This window comes from Idiotropiscis lumnitzeri, chromosome 10, assembly GCF_059441095.1.
Source record: "Idiotropiscis lumnitzeri isolate Australia: NSW breed Sydney's pygmy pipehorse chromosome 10, RoL_Ilum_1.0, whole genome shotgun sequence".
Lineage (NCBI taxonomy): Eukaryota > Metazoa > Chordata > Actinopteri > Syngnathiformes > Syngnathidae > Idiotropiscis > Idiotropiscis lumnitzeri.
In genome coordinates this window covers 18,742,738-18,763,196 of record NC_142400.1, presented here as the reverse complement: position 1 = coordinate 18,763,196, position 20,459 = coordinate 18,742,738, and the positions used below count along the sequence as shown (strand labels likewise).

The window sequence follows — 20,459 nt, the reverse complement described above, 5'->3', positions numbered from 1 at the left end:
TCGGCCACCGTGCCGCCCACATTTCTTGCATAGTTTTTCCTCCCCACAAATGAGGGCCAGAATGCCAACCCACTAGGAAATCGCACGGTTGTCCAAATTACCCACTCCGAGCCTGCTTCAGGCGAAAGGTGGCCAACACAATTGACTGGCCACCAATCTACCACACAGCACAAACAGAGACAGACTCACATTCACTCTGTCAATGGGAACCTAGTATATGCTGCCAACACCGAAGTCCGGCGAGTGAACCACAACACCAACATGAACTAGAAACCATCGTGCTTAACTAAGTAAATACGGTATACTCATTAATAATTAACAAATAACTGGATTTTCTCACAAAAATGTCATTAGTCACCACGCGGACTGTATGACTACAAATTAAAAAGTTTGGGAAACAAAGTGACTCACTGAATGCATTTGCAATCATTTATCTTAGACAACAGAAGAGATGCGCACACACATGTTGATTTGCAAGGGCCCTTGTGAGCGTGTCATGTTTTTGCAGAAAATTATAGGTTTTTCAACAATTCCTCAGTCAGAATCCCATTTGGAGGTGGATTTATTTGAAAATCACAATTATTGTGTTCATTCTCTATTTTAATGGGCACCCCTGCCGCTTTGATGAAGGCACTTGTCTATTCATAAATGTATTACTGCTGGGTATCATCAACTTTTCGTTAGTGGTGCAAAATGGCTTATTGACGTGACATTATTTGACACTTTTGTTTTTAAGCCAAATACAAACATCCATATGCCTGAAACAACAAAACCTTTTTCACTGCTTTTTGTGTTGATCTAACTGAAAGGCTTTTGTTTACCACAAAATAAAGAGAAATGGGGGCTGAATTCAAGAAAATAATGATAATAAGAAAAAATAAAAACACTTTGTTACAATGGTTAATTTTAGACAGTACCCTGCAAATATATATCAGTTCTTTGTCAAGCTTAATAACATAAAAGCCTAGAGAAAGCATGCATATGATTATATGTCAGACATGATGCTTACACTGATGGCGGTTGAAGCAGGAAAGTCAGACAGTTTGCACAGATGCGGCCATCCTTGGTCAACATTGGGGGAAAAAAAAAAAAAGGAAAAATGAGCATGTGCCTCTGTGTCAAGTGATTCCTTGGCCTGAGAATGCAGACACAGATAAAGGGGGCGCATGTAAAAGTGTTTAAGTAGGCAGAAGCAGTAAAGGAGGAGAAAGCAGAGTCACTATTCACCACTTGTGTAATCCTTCTGCCTTGTTGAACTTTATTAAATTCTGCCATTTCTTTCTGTTTGCTTCCTTTTGTCTGCTTGTTCTCATGCGGAACACATACTTTTTCTCGCTTTCTTTTAAAGAGGTGTGGTTGAGGGTGCTCAAGCGGAAAGAATGTGTGGGTAATAATCATACAACAGTGAACAGTTCAAATCCAACTGAAAATCACTATTGGCAATTTGAAGGAGGGTATGCGTACCCACACAATGGCTGTAGCTCTATATTCTGATGAACAATGGAGGTTGTCATCTTATTGCCTGAAGTCCAAACCACACATGTTGAACCTCTGTCCACGAAGGTAGGTTGCGTTGAGGTTTCCAAACCAATGACTGCAATCATGACACACTTTTTGGAAATTTCACAATACATAAAAAATAATTGTGATAAAGATATCCATAAAAGAATAAAATGTTAATTGACATCAAAATATGCAAATAAAAGAGGAAAGTGTTATAAATATGCATGAATATTAATAACTGTTTAAGTTCAGTGTGATAACAGTCTAGAGGCAGAAGTTGCAGCACTGTAATTAGGATGTGCTCACACTGGGCCATCGGTGCGGTGCTTGATATAAAATTACAGTAATACATTTGCCGATCCTGCTGTTTCATGATAACCACCAGTTTCACAGTAATATAAATAAACAGAAAGACAAAAGAATTCAAGGTGAATGACTCCACAAAGTCCACACCACACCTTGTCATGCATACGGAACATACATTTACAAAATTCATATATTGTGCTAGCTCCCCTTTGTAGATATAAATTATAGTATGAATGCCATCTGGCACAATGGAAATAAACAGAATGAGTGCAAATTAAGGCTGTCGTTACCTTTGGAGATTAATTTGCATGTTATAAAGACATTAACTGAGTTTTATTTACTTCCTGTGGCAGTTGACCGCTGCTTACTTTTGCAGCCAAACGTAGAGCAGAGTCACTAGCGCAAAAAAAGACAGACGGACGTTTCCATTGTTTTACTTTAAAAAGTTGCTTGACGGGTCACTGGAATCAATCATATCAAAAATGATTTGCGCAATTCAAATTCAAAGCCAATACCAAATTAGTTCATATAAAAATACAATATTAGTTGTACGCCTGGCCCATCGTTCAACAGTTTCACACCCAAAGTGCAACACTGTTTAAACTTTATTTTACTTAAACAGCATTTGACCATTAAAGTAGGGAAAAGGAAGGAGAATTTTGCACCAACAAGTGCTGCATGCGAGCCCTTTATTTGTTGCACAGTACAAACAAGATAACAAATTGCAGATAAAAAGTATTTGGTCTCTAATACTGGTTGAGAAGGTTACTATGGCAGATACTCTACTTGAATTCTTGTCATAAATGTTTTCATTATCGCTGACTTTTTGTGAATGTGGTAACAGAGATGGCATCCTGATTTAAGACTTTCATTATGTTGAAGCAAAAGCAAACTCAGATGAAATGATCCCTTGGGTGCTAGCTTTTTCTTAATTTTGGCCATTGGTTTGGAAAAAAAAAAAAGAAAGCATATTTTCTGGTAAATGTAGCCCGCACGCTACCTGCTGTGCAGATTTAAGTTCACCAATTGAGTAAAATAACCACGGATTGGCAAAGCGTAAAGACATTTGCGTCAGAAGCCTGATTGGTGGAAAGTAGTGAAATGTTCCTAATTTTTGGCATCAACTTCTTCAACGCCGATCTAGAGCCGTGTTTCCCAGCTTTTATTACGTCAAGGCACATATTTCACATTGGAAAATTTTCCCGACATGCCACTTAAAACGATTCCCCAAAAGTGGTCAAACAGGTTAATTATGTATCTTCTGTCATCTAGTCAAAGTGAAATTGATTCTTCTGCCTAGGGACCCTGCCAGGGATTTTGATGCTCTTTTACATAAAACTATGCATTTTATTGATATTTTTGACTATTCCCATATTTATGAAAACAATATGACTACTTGTTAGCCAAAATACTAGAAATATAATGAAATTCACGTTGATTCGATTATTTGCTGCAAGACTATATCCCAAATCAATCTTTCTTTAATTTTAAAATCCTCAAGAAAAATTACCATAAAATCAAAACATAAATACTAAATAACCCCTTTCATTAAAATGAGAAGTAATCATAATCTGTGGAGAAACAAATAAAATCTCTGCCAACACCAGCAAAAACAAAATGGCCAATTGCCTTTTATGATTGAATGCAATTTGAACATTATCATCTATAGAACAAGAATCAACAAGCTGTTGCTCCAGAACCTTCCATCACATGAACCACTAACACACCTTGCATATGTAAGAACTGGGTGAGATATTGTCAACCCTTGGCTTCTTTCTCCTGCGTAAGCTTCTTCGCTTTTTGTTTTTGGCTACCGGACTTAAAGGAGTATCTTGCCATCTCCGCCTCCACTCACTGTCTCTCACCACGTGAAAAGCTGTCGTTCTCTGCAGGGTGGAGCTAGTGGACTAAACCATTTTATATACATATATATATATATATATATATATATATATATATATATATATATATATATATTTACCGTTGCCAATAATGCATTGTAAATTAAATATATGGGTAATTGTACGTTTTTACTGTGCGTCATTTTATTTGGTCAAGAATATAATTTTATTTGGGGCCCATCTGGGCCCCTGTCGATCATTTGACCCTAGAATCCTTCTCCTTATTCCCTGCTTTTCGGCGCCCCTGGTTCTGCCCATTACTGTACGTGGTGGTCTTAAATCAAATAACATTTTTTTTTGTAGAAAGTTAAATAAATTTGGTTCAAATAAAAAACATTGGATAATTTTCCGCAGCACATCTGATGATCTCTCATGGCACACTCATCTAAGGAACACTGATCTAAAGAGCAATGTCAGTCAGTTCTCAGTTTAATATAAATTTCATCATAAAATAACGATAATGGATTATAATTTAGTTGCATTTATGTAAATATTTACAGATTATTGTTATTAATTTATACTCTGTAATGGTTCTGAAACAACATTGTAGTATTTACTTGTATGCTAGAAACAGAAGAAATGGGGGTTACAGTTTGTTGTCAGTTATCTGCAAATTCATTAAGAAGGTATGATAAGAAGTTAATTAATAGAAGTCATGTTTAACCAACTTTTCTTCAGACACGATTTGCATATTCGAGTGAATGTAAACATGTCAACACTTATTCTTTGAAATTAACCACAGCATATTAACATGAGAATACCACGTATAATATCTTCTACTTTGTGATTGATTGCATATTTTTTAATTTGGTCTCAGAACGATCAAAGTACACAAACTTCACCTATAGGGATGTTGAGTATATTGTATCTATTTTATTTTATTTTTGTGCACTTCGGCCTTGAAGAAGTATCTTTGCAATCGGCCATTCATCACAGCCGTTCTAAAGCCAGCCTAATGGATATGAAAGTGCGATCAATTGGCCAGAAAAGGGAGATTAAAGAGGGATGAGTCACCTTATTCCTCCTTCTTGACAACCATGGCATGCCTTGCAGCCTCTCGAGAAAGGTCGCTGATTGATACCTATCTTTCAGCAGTTCAGCTTTAATCTGACATTGCATGTGATTTGTTATAATATCCGCAAGACGTTGATTAGCCCCACTGACATGCTTGCCCTTTCTCACCTGTGCAGCAGAGTATGTAAAAGAGAAACAAAAGTCATTAGCTATTGATGACGTTGTCAAAAATCAAGCAGAAATCTGGCTAAAAAAAAATGGATGTTTGGGAATTTGGGACACTGCATTACAAATCACCGGGTGTTCCGGCCGACCAAGGGCGTTTTCTGTTACACACGCCCGGCGAACGTGAACCTTTTCTGATGGACAGTAGACCAGACTACAGAACAGGTGCAATCAGGACTAAGTTGTGGCATAGGTGTTGTAAGATGATTTTGGTGGATTTGATCCAGACGCAGTCAAACATCATCATGTGTCAATTCATTTAATGCATTATTATTTTTATTCTTCTTATTGTCACTTTGGATATATTTTTAAAAGCACCATCATGAAGCAGAACACCTAGTGTATGTGTATGTCGGGTGGGGGGTTGTCCACTTGGTAGGTGTCCCATGTACCTCCCCCGCTTTGATTTACCTGGAATAAAGTCGGCTCTGTTCATTCCCACAACGGTGCACATGCCCATTTCTAACTACGACCGTCTGCAAAAATGCCAAAAGAAATAAAACCCTAGAGGTTGTCCCCCTCTCTCTCTCTCTCTCTCTGTGCCGTCCAAACAAACAGGGTTGAGACAGAGTGCCATCACTGACCTTTGTTCTAAGAAGCTGTCTAATCTATTATCACTTAATTAGCAAAAGCGGGGAGATTCTAACAGTGCTAATGGAAGACAACTTACAGGTGCTAATTAAAAACAAACAAAGAAAACAATTATGTCACTTTATGTCTATTAATATTCATACGGCATTCATTTTCAGAACCTTGGTATTTTCAGAGACATGTTGACGATATTTCCCCTATTGTGCTATATCGTACATGCTGTGAATGACTAGTTCTGGCAGTTTTAAAGTGTAAGAGCTCGGTAGCATAAACGTTTTCCTCTCTGGCTGATGGCTTTTCCCCACTCAAGGCTACAAGGTTTATGCAGACAGTGATTAACCACTGCTTTACAGGATACACAAACCTGCCATGTGTGCCCTTGAGGTGGCAAATACATTCATTTCCTCTTTGACTGTGACTGTTAAAAGCACCAAGCTGCTCTCCAAAACTGTGTTTCATGTCATATAATCTAGTGAGCATTTGATAGATAGCAGGTGGTTGTCTTTGCAACACCAGTGGGAAAATGTCACAATTATAATGATCTTATTTTGGAGCCATATTGGTTTATAATGAACAAATTGTGGCGAGCAGCAGTTTCTGCAATCAGCAGCATTTGCTCAACAAGTCTGAGGTAGCAGATTTATTCTGAAAACGAAAAATGCAATCTCTGTCCTGCTGAAAGCATATTACTACTTGTGCACCATTGAATCCGATCATAAAAAAATGGTTTAACATAATTATTATTATTATTTCATCTGAATAAGACCACTAGTGTCCCAGAACACATTGTGTTTATCCTTAGAGGTTGCGTTTTACTGCATGGTCCCACTGGGACATGACTGGGAATGTGGCGAGTTAAGACATGAATAAACATTGTGCAATCATTTTGTCTAACTATTTGCAGCGAAAAGAACAAATGATACAACAATAAACAGAATTTTCTTCTCGTATGATGCATTGAACCCAGTGGCTGATGAACTCAGCTTCAGGTTATGCCCCCTTAACAACATCAAAGCGCCTCTTGTGCAGCCAGTGTGTGGTCTGCCTCAGCAGGAAACAAATTAGCTTTCTTGACCTTGGCCCAGGTCCTCCTTCTACCCTTCACCAGCCCCCGCCCCCCTCACCCCCTTCTTCTCTGGCCTTCATCCGGCCACTTTAAGGGTCAGCTGAATGACAAGTCACCTCTGTTCTCCTCCACAGTGGGGATATATTCAAACAAGAGAGCACATATAGGCCTGATGTGCATTGTGGGAATTAAACTTTATGAGATCTATTCTGATTTGACGTCAACTGGAAGTGGTGAGAATGAATACCAGTCATATAATTGTTTTATAATGGCAAGGGGGGGACAACAGTAATTGTGGGAACTGAAAATACTTCAAGTGGGAAAAGATGTTTATCATTTTAGAGAAAAACAAGCTGAGGAGAAATCTCTAAACTCCTGAAAGGAGACAGCTAGATTAGATGGGAAGACTTTTGCAACCTCAGTCCTAAAATAAAGATTGCTGTTGCACTCACAGATGTACGCACACACGCACTTTTCAAACAAACTTTGAGTTTTGTCTCGGCTTCCATATCACGCACATTAGTACAGCCTTGAATGGTGCGTGGGTGTCATTCCTTACAATAATAGCGGTGGATTTCAGAAAGAATGCTAGTTTTGTTGTCATAGCGAGGCAATTGTGTTTTTTTTTTTTTGTATATTGTATAAAGTCAACAGAAAAATCTAATTCTCCCAGAGGATCTGAAAGCACGTTTGTGGCCATGAGTGTTATACGTGGGCGCTAAACAAAGATAGTGTGCTGTCGTGTGGGAAGTACCTGCACTTTATTAACGGCCATACTCTGCACTGATCTCTGAGGGCTCCTTAATCTTGTGGCGAGCTTCCTCCAACATATACATCATAATGTGAGCCATACAGCATCAATAATGCCGCTAAGGGCTTTTATGTCTTCATGCTGGCTCACAGCGCTTATTGAGTTCCGTGTGAAGTAAACACGTCTTCAACACACTTATTCCTTTCTCTCAATCAAAAGGTAAACCCAAAACTCTACTAAAATGACGCTAGTAATAACATTGAACATGACAAGTTGTTGATAACTAACTGAGACCACATGAGCGGTTTAAAATGTCTCTGTGGTAGCACAGGGAACACAAACTTGTGGCTCTTGTTGTTTCGTCTAAACCTATGCCAGAGATTATTTATTTTACGGTATGATTCAGCTGCTGTTCTGGGAATGGTTGACAAAACATATATACAGTAAAATGACTCAGGGGCATGGCTTTGGTAGTGTACCAAATTGACCATATCCTTATGACTAAACGCTAGCTTAAGCCAAGGCAATTTCCTCTCCTTTTCCTGCAGGCAACCATGTAAAAATGATTACAGAGTGAGCATTGAGTAAGGTTCAACAAATATGACTTCCTGACAACTTGCACTCCTGCATAATATTTTTTTTATTATTACACTTGCATTGCATTTGATTTGTAGGATTTCTTTTTATTCAAGCCCATATACTGTACTGTATGTCCAAGGCCAAGTCATGACATTCCATATTGTCAGACCTACATTATAGTGCGTCACTTCTATCCCTGGAAATTTGCTTCAATGTGATTTTTGATTCAACATGTTATATTGTTTCACATCCATCCATCAGTCTATTTTCTGTTTTATTTTATGTGTATATTTAAGTTCACAGGGGAACTGGATCTTATTCCAACTGACTCTTGTCTCCAGTACAATATCTGACTGAGAAACGACAATTAACTATCACATTCGCACCAAAGGGTGCATTTGAGTTTTTAATTAACCTAACATGCATGTTTTTAGATGTACCCATAGGCAAACGCCAGATATAAAAGACTGATCAGAAATTTGAACCCACTATATTTAACAGAGAAGCAATTTTACTTGGCACTGCCCACGTGCTCGATTCATTTTTCATAGATTTCATCTCATTTCCTTGATAATTTGAGCAATTTGAAGTGCATTGGCTTCCCTTTAGAAAAACTGATGGAGCCAGTAGCTCTTTTTTTTTTATTGTAGATGTATGTATGCCTTTTTTGAAAACAGCTTTCTAGATGGCATTTTCATTTTGGTTAAAAAAGATTAAACAATGTTTTTAGCACATATGTAAAAAACATTTCAATTCAAAACTAAATTTTTCAGTATTTTACTGTTTTTGTAAGGACATTTCCAAATCAATAATAAATGTTCATAATAACACCAGCATGAAGTGTGTGTGCAAGTGTTTGCTTGTTAGTGTGCAGACCTAAAAAAAAAACTGAGGTCTCGTGGTCAAGCAGACTCCAAAGCCCAGACGGTAGGAAGTGAAAGTGCGACCCAGCCACAATATAGTCCAGATCTGCGGTTTTCTGCATCACAGAGCAATCGCTCTTCTCATTTTACTCATAAAGTAAAGCAGAAATAAACGCAAGCCCTATATCATTCATGCTCTGAGTGAAAGCAGCTGGCTGGAAATGACACAAAGTTGCAAAAGACAATAAGAACATGTTTGCAACATTCTAAGGCATTCTAGTCATTCAGCATAATATGGAGACTTCTAATCAGATATGAATTTGTTAGAAAAAATATAAAATAAAAAACACATTTTATAGACTTTTGCTTTTTCTTTCATTACCAGCATGGACATACATTGACCTAATACAAATTCTCTCAATTTAAGCGGACATATTACATGTTTATACAAAAGTAGTTAGGTGTCTAAGGTGCCTGCCCACCCATCAAGTGTGAAAATAAACTACTAAGTGAATCTTTTAACAATTTTGAAAATGTGTTTGAGAGCGAGTTGTTTTGCAATTTTGCTAGTTAATAACAATAATAATAATAATAATAATGTCACTGATGTTGTAGTGGTGCACTCGCCTGAGTTATGTGCAGGCAGCGTGGGTTCAGTTCCCACTCAGTGGCGGTGTCATGTTATTACAGTAAGACAACTGCAAACAGTTTTCTGTTTAAAACAGGGGTCTCAAACTAAATTTACCTGGGGGCCACTAGAGGCAGACTCTGGGTGAGGCTGGGTTTTCCGCAAGAAAAAAATAAAATCTAATCTTCTCAAATGTCTTTTAAAAATAAATAAGGAATTAATAAGAAAATAAATAAGGAATTAATAAGAACATTAATCAGTAATAAATAATAATAATAATAATGAGTCAAATGTCTGTATTAACAGTTCTTTAATCTTCTTCTGAACATGAATTGTCCTGAACATGAGTGGAACATTCATCAATCAAACCCCTACTAAAACATAGGAAAAAAATTACAATCCTACCCTCGTTTTAAAGCTGAAGATGTGCCCAACAATAATCCGCGGTTCAATTTTATCCACTGTGACCAGGTAATCCTACATTTTATAATTAGTCCCGTCTGTGCTAGTGCTGATGCAAAGCTCCGTCAGACTGCACATCCTGTTCGCGCATGGGTCTCCTGTCAATCAAATCAAAATCTTGTCAAATAGCAGAGATCCTAAGCATAAACCATAGTTCTGGGATGAGTAGGCCTACTTCTGTAGTTATAAAGCTTTAATTACATTGTAATTAAAGCTTTATAACTACAGACTGGCACTTTACACTGTTTCATATCAAATTCGCGGGCCGCACGAACATTAAACTTCCATAATAAGGCGGGGGCCGCAAACTATCATCCCGCGGGCCGCAAATGGCCCGCGGGCCGCGAGTTTGAGACCACTAGTTTAAAATTTTGAGAACGATGCATAATATTTCCTTCAACTGAACAATAAGCAATCTTATGCTCAACATTTTGACCTTTTATCCCCTTGTAAATACTTCTCAAGTCATTGAAGGTCATAAATTAGAAAAGCATGTAGTGTAAATTGAAGAACTCCGAACTATTTGTTCGATGTTTTGGGGGGGACAAATGATAATTATCAACATTGACACTGTTTAAATTGATCTGAGTTGTATTTTTTCATAGTTTGTTTGTTTTTAATTTATTAAAGAAGCAATTTGATTTTAGAGTCAGTGAGGTAGAAATGAAAAATAGAAACACTTTGGGTGAGGTGATTTTGAGTAGCCTACCTGTATATTCTCCTCAGTTTTTGCCATCGAAAGATAACAGTGAAAAATACAAATAAACAAAAGGGAGCCAGCTATTGAAGAAAAGTATCAAAGCAACTTCACCCTGAAATAGTTACTTTAAAATAGGTTGTTTTGTACCAGCTTGCCCATCCAATTTTAATTAGTGGTTGGAAGAGATCTTTTATTTTATTTATATATTTTTCTTTTTTTCATCAAATTGTCACTTATCTCGCTTTCCTGATCTACACACAAAAACACTCGTTTCAGCAATGACCTGAAATTCTATCGTGCAAAAAACAAGGACAAAAAGCTGTTATGGAATACAACAACAATTTGTCTTTTACACACATTATCAAAAAGCAATGAGACAAAACCGTTGTCCCATTTCATTACATTTTTGATTGCATTTCCTGGGGGTAAAGGTAATAATTAATTTGGCTCAGGGTAACATACAATGGGGGACCGGGACTCATCCTCAACAAGCATGTCCCGAAATGTTAAAATGGTATTCTGCCTTTAATATTGAAAAAGCTATTTCATTGATGCCTTGGTAACTCTTGCAAAATATATGGAGGGACAGAGAATGTGACTAATTAATCACAAAACTGAAATCAAGCCTTATTTTAATTTTTTTTGGAAAGAAATACAATTCTGATACATCACAATATCTTAGTGTCTGATTTCAGATGGTTATTAACGTTTCTGTCTTCCGCCCTCAAGATGGAATGTGGAAGTCTTTATTTGAGCAATTTGAGAATACATTAAAAACATGAACGTGCTGATCAAATAGCCATGATAAACTAAAACTACTGATGTGTGGTTAAGCAATTAAATGTATTTCTATGTACTCCTGCTGCTGCATAAGAAAAGAAACTTGTTATATCGCTCCCCTTTAGTTTTGTGTGTGAGCTGTAGTGCTTATTCTGTCTCTCCCGCTTCGGGACTGCCTCTCTTCCATTGTTAGTCACCTTGTTTATTGGCTGCAGCAGCTGCGGCATACTGGACATCATCTGAAACTGCAAACGACAGGATGCAATAAGCTGGAGAATAGCAGCAATCTGAGGGAAGTTCTCCATTCACCAGAGCTCTCTAACTTTCTGTCTTCTTATCCTGAGAAGAAAATACAAAAATCAATATGGGCTCACAGGTCTTGATAAAAGTGGAGTGCCGAGAGAGCTACAATTCTGAATATAGTAAATTTTGGTCGCCTATATGAACGAACAAGTCTGTCTTCACAACCGTCCATCATCCTACAACAATAACGGACTTTTTCATGTTACATAACTTTCTTTTTTTGTCACTTGAGGTTCATAATGTTACAGGTTTGCTTTGCTAAATTCAGAAGTACTCAGTCAATTTAGACAACAGGGGGTATTTCAATTTTTATAACAAAAACAAACAAACAAAAATTTAATGAGAATGAAGGTAATAGAAATAATTTCTTCCACCATCAAACTTTCATTATAACAAAACATGTAACAACAGTAGAGGTATTTTGAAGAACAATTTCAACATTCTTAATAGTTACATACTAAATATACTAAAAAAATGAAAACGTTCATCACAGTGAAAATGACTTGTGTTACTGATGTGCTGTACACATCATAAATGATCACGCATGAGATTTAAAAACAACACAACACTAGCTTCCTTTCAATAACAAGAGTTTTGTTTTTTTCTGGATTGGAGGACAGGAGTAATATTTTCTCTCTTACTTGCTGAGGCTGATCCATCTTTGACACAAAAAGCCATAGGAAAAGCAAAACACAAGTCTCACACTTTTATTTGCTGCAATTATGCAAGAAGCCACACTTGAAGGTAACTCAACATTTCACAAAATTGCATATTTGTATATATGCATAATGTACATGCTTACATACATACAGTACCATCGATAGATACAAACATAAAAGGCCTGATGCTAAAACCTTATAAATGCCCTAACGTATATCGGAAGTTTGACTTTCGAAACACCACAATCCCTATTCTACATTTTACATCTGCCTTTCACAACATTTAACAAACAAATGATTTAACTCATTTGAGCAATTCTTAACTGGTTTACACAAATGTTATAAACCTTCTGCCCTAAGTTTCTTTTCAACTGTATTTTTGATGAGGTCTTCACCTATCGCGTGCCCAACCTCACACACTCTAATACAATTACAGTAATGCCAGCAGCAGCTGACCCACTCAGCTAACACAGCCCATGCCAGCCCCACATTGGGCCTCTTGGCACGTCTTGAACCTCGGGGATTAATTGGGATTGGCAGATGAAGTCCCGAATCATGGTGTGTGAGCGTTACCACAGAGTGGAAGTGATACATTGACCCAAGACAAACAATCGCATTTTGGTGATGGCAATGTGAGGAGGAAGAAACTGTTCAAATTAATAGGATATGTTTTTTTAAGATCTGGGACGTATTAATCAATTACAAAAATAAGTATGGAAAAGCAATTAATCCCACTTTTGTTTTTTGCACATGGATCGAGTTTTCTGTCTTTTTAGTATTTTGCTTGACTTTCCAGAGGAAGAGTTGGGCGTAACGGGGCGTTTGCGCCATTATTGGATGTCAGTAGTCTTTTTCTGGCAAATCCTTGCGGCATTGCTCATTTGCATCAAAATCAGGGCGATCTGAGCGCAGTATGGTCGATTGCTTAAGATTGCGGGAGCAGAAATAAAAAGCCGGGCATGACATCGGCAGGTAAATTAATTCGCCCAACCATGTGATGTCAGCATGTGGAAATATCCTGACCCTCCTGATCAAGCATCTGTGTGTGTCACACACCCCGACAGTAGTGACAGGTGCGCTGTTGAAATATTTTTAAGATGATAATGGTTAAAATCCATTCAATCAATTGATTTCTACACTGATAAAGAAGGATTCCCCAGGCTGAGGTCATCAATTGGACCAACTGTGCTACAAGTTAGTCTTGCTTTTCCCAAGTCCAAAATCTACAGTGGTCAACTTTTTGTAAATTAATTGTAGATGAGCTGGGGGGCACAGTAAGGCGTAGTGCCTCTACCAAATTCACAAACACGCTGAACTATACCACTGGCCCGGCACAATTTGCAGACTACTTTCTATTACCAAATTGTCGAATGAGTCGGGGGCGGCACAAGTCCGTGCGCCAGTATGGCGCAACATGACTCCAAACACGGTAGACAAGACTTGCGCCAGCACAATAAAGAAGTTCTGCCCGTTTATTTTACGGGCGCCAGTCAACCAAAAATAAGCCCAGTGTAATTTTTTTGGCCCTAATTCCTGGTAGACCAAAAATACAATTCATGAAGTGCATTAAGTGATGTCAGCGCACCAGAAACACATGATGCAAGCAGCAAGACTGCATTTATTGGCTGGGTGGATGGAATGTTAATCATTTTAAAATGTCCAATAGAAGCATGAAGAAAAGCATTTTTTTTGTTTGTGTGTGAAAATCGTGCAACCAATACGTTGCTTTACTGTAATACTTTAATTCAAAATAAATTAGAGCAAACACCAACAACAGCGCTAATATTAAGAGTTAGCCATTCTGGTGAGAGCAAGACTGGTTTGTCCCAGTAATTGGTTTAAAGAAGATAAGATAAATGTTGAGGTAGTAGGAGGCGAATGAGGTTAATACAATTTTGCAAAAACTGTGACTGCGGAGACTGCTATGATCGAACAAAAAAATTTATACAACTTTTATGTCAATTCATACAACTCTGTAGTCAATACAAAGTTCTTGAGTTCATAGAAAGATAGACCTTTAAAATCGCCAACATGAATGTGTGATTTTGAGCCCCCATATTGTCAGTTCATTACAAACTTTGCCAAAAACATATAAATAAAGTGCATTGTAACCTTTTTTCTTTTTTTTTAAAATATTCATCCATCTATCCATCAGAACTATTTATCCTCACTTGGGTCCAGGATGCGGTAGAGCCTATGCCAGCTGTCATTTATGAATACATTTCAGACGTAATTGAGTTGAAAACATGAAAACACATAGATTGTAATATTTGGACTGTGTTAAATTTAGACACATTTTAAAGCCTAACAGTTTTATTAAGTTCTGCATCCAACCAAATTCACAAAGATCCACCATAAACCTAAAAATTCTTTTTTATTTTGCTCAACCACCAGTGAGGTCTAATTACTCTTTTGATCACATCAGTCATTCATCACCAATTACAATTAAAAACAAATAGAAATCTGTTTAAAGCAAGAGTTGGGAATGTTTTTTTTTCTGCTCAACCTCCATTTGTGTAGGGAAATTCGTGTTTTGCGGGCACCGTGCTATATAAAAGAATTATTTAAATACATCAGTTCAGCGAGGGCGGCACGGTGGACCGACTGGTTAGCACTATGGCCTCACAGTGAGAGACAACATGGGTCGTGGGTTCAATCCTGGCTCCGGCCATCCTGTGTGGACTTCGCATGTTTGCCTATTCCAGTTGACAATGCGCACTCGGAACCGACCCACAGCCGTCCTACGTGGGCCGACATGCCTCCCGAGTGCACTGCTTTATTGATGTGACGAAGCAATTTGACGGTCTTATCCGTACGGAATAATACAAAGACTTGTAATTTTGTGACTACTTTTGAGAGATGTGCTCAGCATTTAGAGAAAGAAAATGGCTCTTTCAAGGAATGAACGAATTGTTTTGAGAATGTACAAACTGTTTTGGAAATGTCACTTCTGATCTGAGAAATGTACCACAGTGACTGAGACTTTAAAAGAAAATAAAAAAACAGAATGATGACAACTGATGCAAAAAAAAATAGAGAAAATTGTGTGTGCGTGTTTGTGTAGGTGTGTGCGTGGGTGTGTGTGTGCATGTCAGTGTGTGTACTAGCGTGCATGTGTCAAGATCAGCTTAAACAAAACTCACCACCTGGGCTGGCCCTTATTGTGGCCTAATATCCCTTTGACCTGGGTTAGACACCCAGACAACCTTGAGACATTTAATATCATCTGTAACACGGCCAGTAGGTTCCATTGCGCTCTGGCTTTTTAGATAGATAGATAGATATTGGATAGATAGATAGATATTAATGTAATATCAATAATGATGAATGATATTAAACATCTTCATACAAATCAGCCATCGACTGAACTGCGCCTGTCTGTTTCAATGTGCATATATTTTAATCTCATTTGAAACCAAAAAGATTACAATTACAAAGGGCAAGAGTCAATCCAATTGGAAAACAGTTGGCAGTCTCGTGTTTAAAACCTTAAGAAAAGATTACAGATGGGCCATCGCGTGCATATTCCGAATGCAATGACTTAAAAGCATCACTCTGGAACTATTTGCCTAAGTGTTTCTGTCAGAGGTACACAACGGCCAATTAATTGCAGGTCTTTACAATATGGTGCTGAGCAGTTCAGGGAATCAGCCATAAACCCCCTAAAGACGAGCTACAGTGCAGGCGAGCAACCTTTAAACACAAGTGTGAAGATTAGGATTAGTCTGCTTAAACGTCAGATAAACAATCAGATGAGTGGCAAAACAAACATGAAAACACTGTTAGATATTACATTATATTAATGCTAGTTAAAAATGAATAGTGCTTCTTTTGTGAGAGTTCTTGTAATTTATAACCACCCGGCAAACGACTTTTACGTGGCTAGGTGTGCACAGTTTACAGCAGTCGCTCCTGAAGCATTGCAAATCCCTATCACACATGATCGATGAGTGTGTTGCCATGTAAACACACACGTATGCGCCACCACCACTACACGCACACGCACGCGCACGCAGACACACACGAGTGAGCTTCATTTTGAAAGGGTCCTTAATCACACCTACAATATTGACTGATCAATGACAGATATGAGAAACAGCTAAGGAATTCTAACAGAACTATGTTGCCTTTATTTCGGTCCATTTTTATCACGGATTATATTTCACTCATTGTTAAGAGGCACAATGTGCCACTGAGGTATTAATTAAAATACTAAATATTGATCGATACCTTATCAGGGCAAAGCAGTAGGTCCTCAGGCTATTGATCCAGCCTGTGATTTATTATCATATTTAAGAAAAATCATTTTGTGTGATTATACAGAGTAATTGATTTCCAGCAAGGGGTGTAATTCTTTCTCTTTGTTTGTTTTTTTTGGTCTTTTTTTTTTTTAATTGTGCTTGTGATGTTTGGGTGGAGTAAATTGCATTCGGAGATCACTGATATCCTTGGTCTTGGTCTGCCTTAGGCCCCCTTCCATCCTTGCCCCAGCCAATGACGGGGGCCGGTTCTTGTGCAAACGAACGATACTGCTCTTGTCACTGGGAATAATGGGTTCTGGGATTACCTCTTTAATCACAACAAAGATTAACAGATGGCATGAGAACAGTTATTAGCAAACATCTTGCACTCATCAAATCAATAGGAAGATTTGTAATCAGGATGTCGGTGCAAGCAAAAAAGGGAGTCAGGCTTCTCAAAGTGAAAGATACTGGCAATCAGAGGTTTCTGTGTCACAATTACCTCTCCTCAAAATACTTGTAGGTGCTCTTCCGTCGCTATTTGGCAGTGCTCCAAAACACACAACAGACTGGAAGCGACGTAAGACATTAACGAGGCAAAACACATCGCGTGTCGCATTGATCAGGTGTTAGGTTGGTGTAACATGTTAGCGGGTTTCCAAAACAAGTCACGGTGGGAGCAAAGTATTTGCGTTTGGTTGGATGCATAGAAAACCTATGGTCTTATCATATTACTGTAATTGTAAAAAAATTCAAAGTAATATTAATCATTTTAATTGTTAACATCCGCACAGATGCCATTGCACTGGAACACCTGTTGCCTTTATTCTTCTCAGTGTTTCATAGCAATTTTCAGTATCTACACAAACACAATTGCGATTGTAATTAAAATAGTAATTTCTATTTTATTATTTTTGAATGATTTTTCTTTCAGATGAATAATGTGATTTTTTTGGGGTTTCATTTCTTTCAACACACAGGGGCTCTATTTTCCTGAGCGCCACCAATCCAGTATGTCGCATAGCACAAATCTGCACGGAGTTATAATAGAACGAACGCTGATAATAAAAAGGGAGTTTGCACAAACTTGTGGACGTGAACTCCATTCGCCACCAATCAAAGCAATCCCTCTCACTCTCTTTAAATGTGGTGCATATGTGTACAGAAAAGGACGCAGCTATCCATTCGTGACTGGAGTTGTCACTGCACTTGGCCGGTGAGGCAACAGACACATGACTGGGTCCCATCATTAAATATAGAATGAGCTGGTAAAAACTGGTGGTGGCTTAGATATGTCCGTGGACCTCATTCACGTGGCTCCAGTTTTGGCTGTATGCTAGACAGTATGGGGATGATTTACAAACTATAGTATATGATACTAAGAACAAAATATTCACAGAATTTGTTTTCACATTGATTCAGAGGGTTTGATAACAAGATTATTTTAGTGATTGAAAACTAATGAAATAACTGAAACTAAAATAATTTTTAAAAAATCAATAGAATAAAGACAAAATGCTTTTAAAAGGATACAGACTAACTGAAACAGCATTTTACGTTTATAAAACTACAATTTTAGTGAAATTGTCCAATTTATTTAAAACATGTTCTTGTACAGTAGGGTTGATGTCAGATATATTTATTAGTGTATTACTGCACGGCCGATAGCTGGAAGAAGAGTAGGTTGGACAGTTGTCTCGGAGTTGTAGTATTCTGAATGTTTGTCGCACAATGATCTCATCAAGCAGCAGCCAATGAAAAAACAGCCAGCAGATGATGTCGCTCCAGTGAGACAATTTTGTGTGCAGCGTTGGATGCAATTGCTCCACTGCTTTTGTCATTTAACTCAGCCCGAAATGCAACGCTAGATAAAAACGGCCTTCCTTTTTGTTTTATATATGAAAAAAATTATCCAGTATACAAAAAAAGTACACTGCACTGTTAAACGGTAGCATGTATTATCAAAATGTTTGTGTTTTATTTGCACACAATTAAAACACCAATTTATTTAAAAACTAATATGAAAAGCAATTAAACAAAACTACTAAAAACTAACAAGGCTGTCCTGAAAACTATTAACATGATTTAACATAAAAATCACTTTTTAATATGGGGGTAAAATGACTTTATATAATGCTTCAAATAAAATGTCATGTACACAAAAGTTAAATGATAAAAATTATAAAAATTATTTGAAAAGATTGAATGCAAGTATATTGCATTTAAGTAAAAGACAACATAACTGCACTTAACAAATGGACTGTAATGCTTTAAAATAAAATTTAAAAAATTAAGTCATTGTAAAATTATGTACAGTTAAAAAAATTTATTCACCATTTTCTTGTTCAGGCTTAACCAGAAGGTCCTTGAGAATCACTCATCTAACCAATGTAATGAGTGTGTCCTGCAAATTTGGAATACTTTTTAGCAACTCAAAAGTGTATTGTAAAATCACAGTACAACTACATCAATGCAAAGATGTTGCAATATAGCTGTTGAACTGTCTCTCATTAGATTGTTCTGGTGTCTTCTGATCACGATGGTGAACTGAAAGCATATCCCAAATATTCTCTTTTGAGCCTAGACGTAAAGCATAAATACAAAATAAGTTCTTGAATATCAGTATGGCTTCAAACACATCAAACAAGACCCACAAAAATGTATTTTAAACAACTGCTCGTCATCTTGCCCATACCAAGACACACAGCAACAATACACACAATTGGACTATTCGGTAGCAGCAACCGATTAAACTGTCATTAAATAAGAAACAAGATTCAACATAGAGATTATAAAATGCATGCCCTGTAAGAGTTCAACACTGTCACTGAGCTATGCACTTACCGGGATTAAGAAAGCCAAACAGTGCCAAAAACAATGACAGTATAAAGTAACTGATGCTGTTTAAAAATGCAAAAGCTTCTATTGAACAGACAGTGTGATACACATATCAGAGGGCCACAGAAGCCTGCAGTCCACTCTTGTAACTGCTTTCAAGAACACTCACAATACACACGGAGAGCTTTATGCATGTACTATATATGCATATGATGTTCAACTCCAGTGTGAACATCGTTTCATCTGTGTTTTTGCAGCATACTCATATCAATCACATGATGGCAGTTAGATACAGGTAGACACGCTCCCCTCCCCAGACACACACAACTATGGACACACACGCAGTCACTTGTCTAGTGGCTAATATCTTTCCAAGGTCAAAGCAGACAAGGAATTCCAATGAGATTAAGTGTCATCAGTGTGGCTTTAGTCCTTTTCTTCTCATTGCTCTTGGAAATGGCGTTAAAGCTGCAGATGACCGAGGCCTTGGAGAAGTAAAACATTTACTTCACACATAAGGGAGCAAGTTGCACATGTATTTAATAGAGACTATCCAATTCAAACATTAAACTGTTATAACTATTCTAAGGGAGTATAAAATGTCTTCACGGCATATTGAGCATATCAATGATTTTTTTTTTTTTTGTAGAGTTACTATTTAGAAAACCGACGGGGTCAGCCAATTAGTCAAGTTGTTATACATATTCTTCTTAATATTTCTGTCAAAAGCCAGCTTTTCACCAAAAACTACTCAAGGTCTTCCTTTTTTCTTTCAAAATATACAAGTACACAAAAGATAAATGATACTGTGAGTTGGCACTGGATAAATGATTTGAGGCCACTGCCTGATGCTGACAGCTTATTTAGAGATCATTACAGAATTTGAGACGGTCCGGATGATCACCTTATTGCTAAGTAGCAGGCTTGTCAGTGTGTCAGGCAGCATTTGGTGCACTGCATTTCACACTAAATTTGACACCTGGGCCTTTGGTGGCAACAATGAGGATTTTTGTCATCGCCTCTCAAGTGCCAGCTCCATGTCCAATTAC

General features: G+C 37.6%; 1 long non-coding RNA gene across 6 annotated transcripts in view; it reads right to left on the bottom strand.

Annotated features, from left to right (window-relative positions):
- The window catches only part of LOC148329579 (uncharacterized), an 87,646-nt gene that overhangs the window by 64,035 nt on the left and 3,152 nt on the right, over positions 1-20,459 (bottom strand). For all 6 annotated transcript variants that reach the window (XR_015845647.1, XR_015845644.1, XR_015845648.1 and 3 more), the window contains exon 2: positions 11,567-11,708. This is a non-coding gene — a long non-coding RNA (uncharacterized LOC148329579). The remainder of the gene's footprint in view (positions 1-11,566; positions 11,709-20,459) is intronic.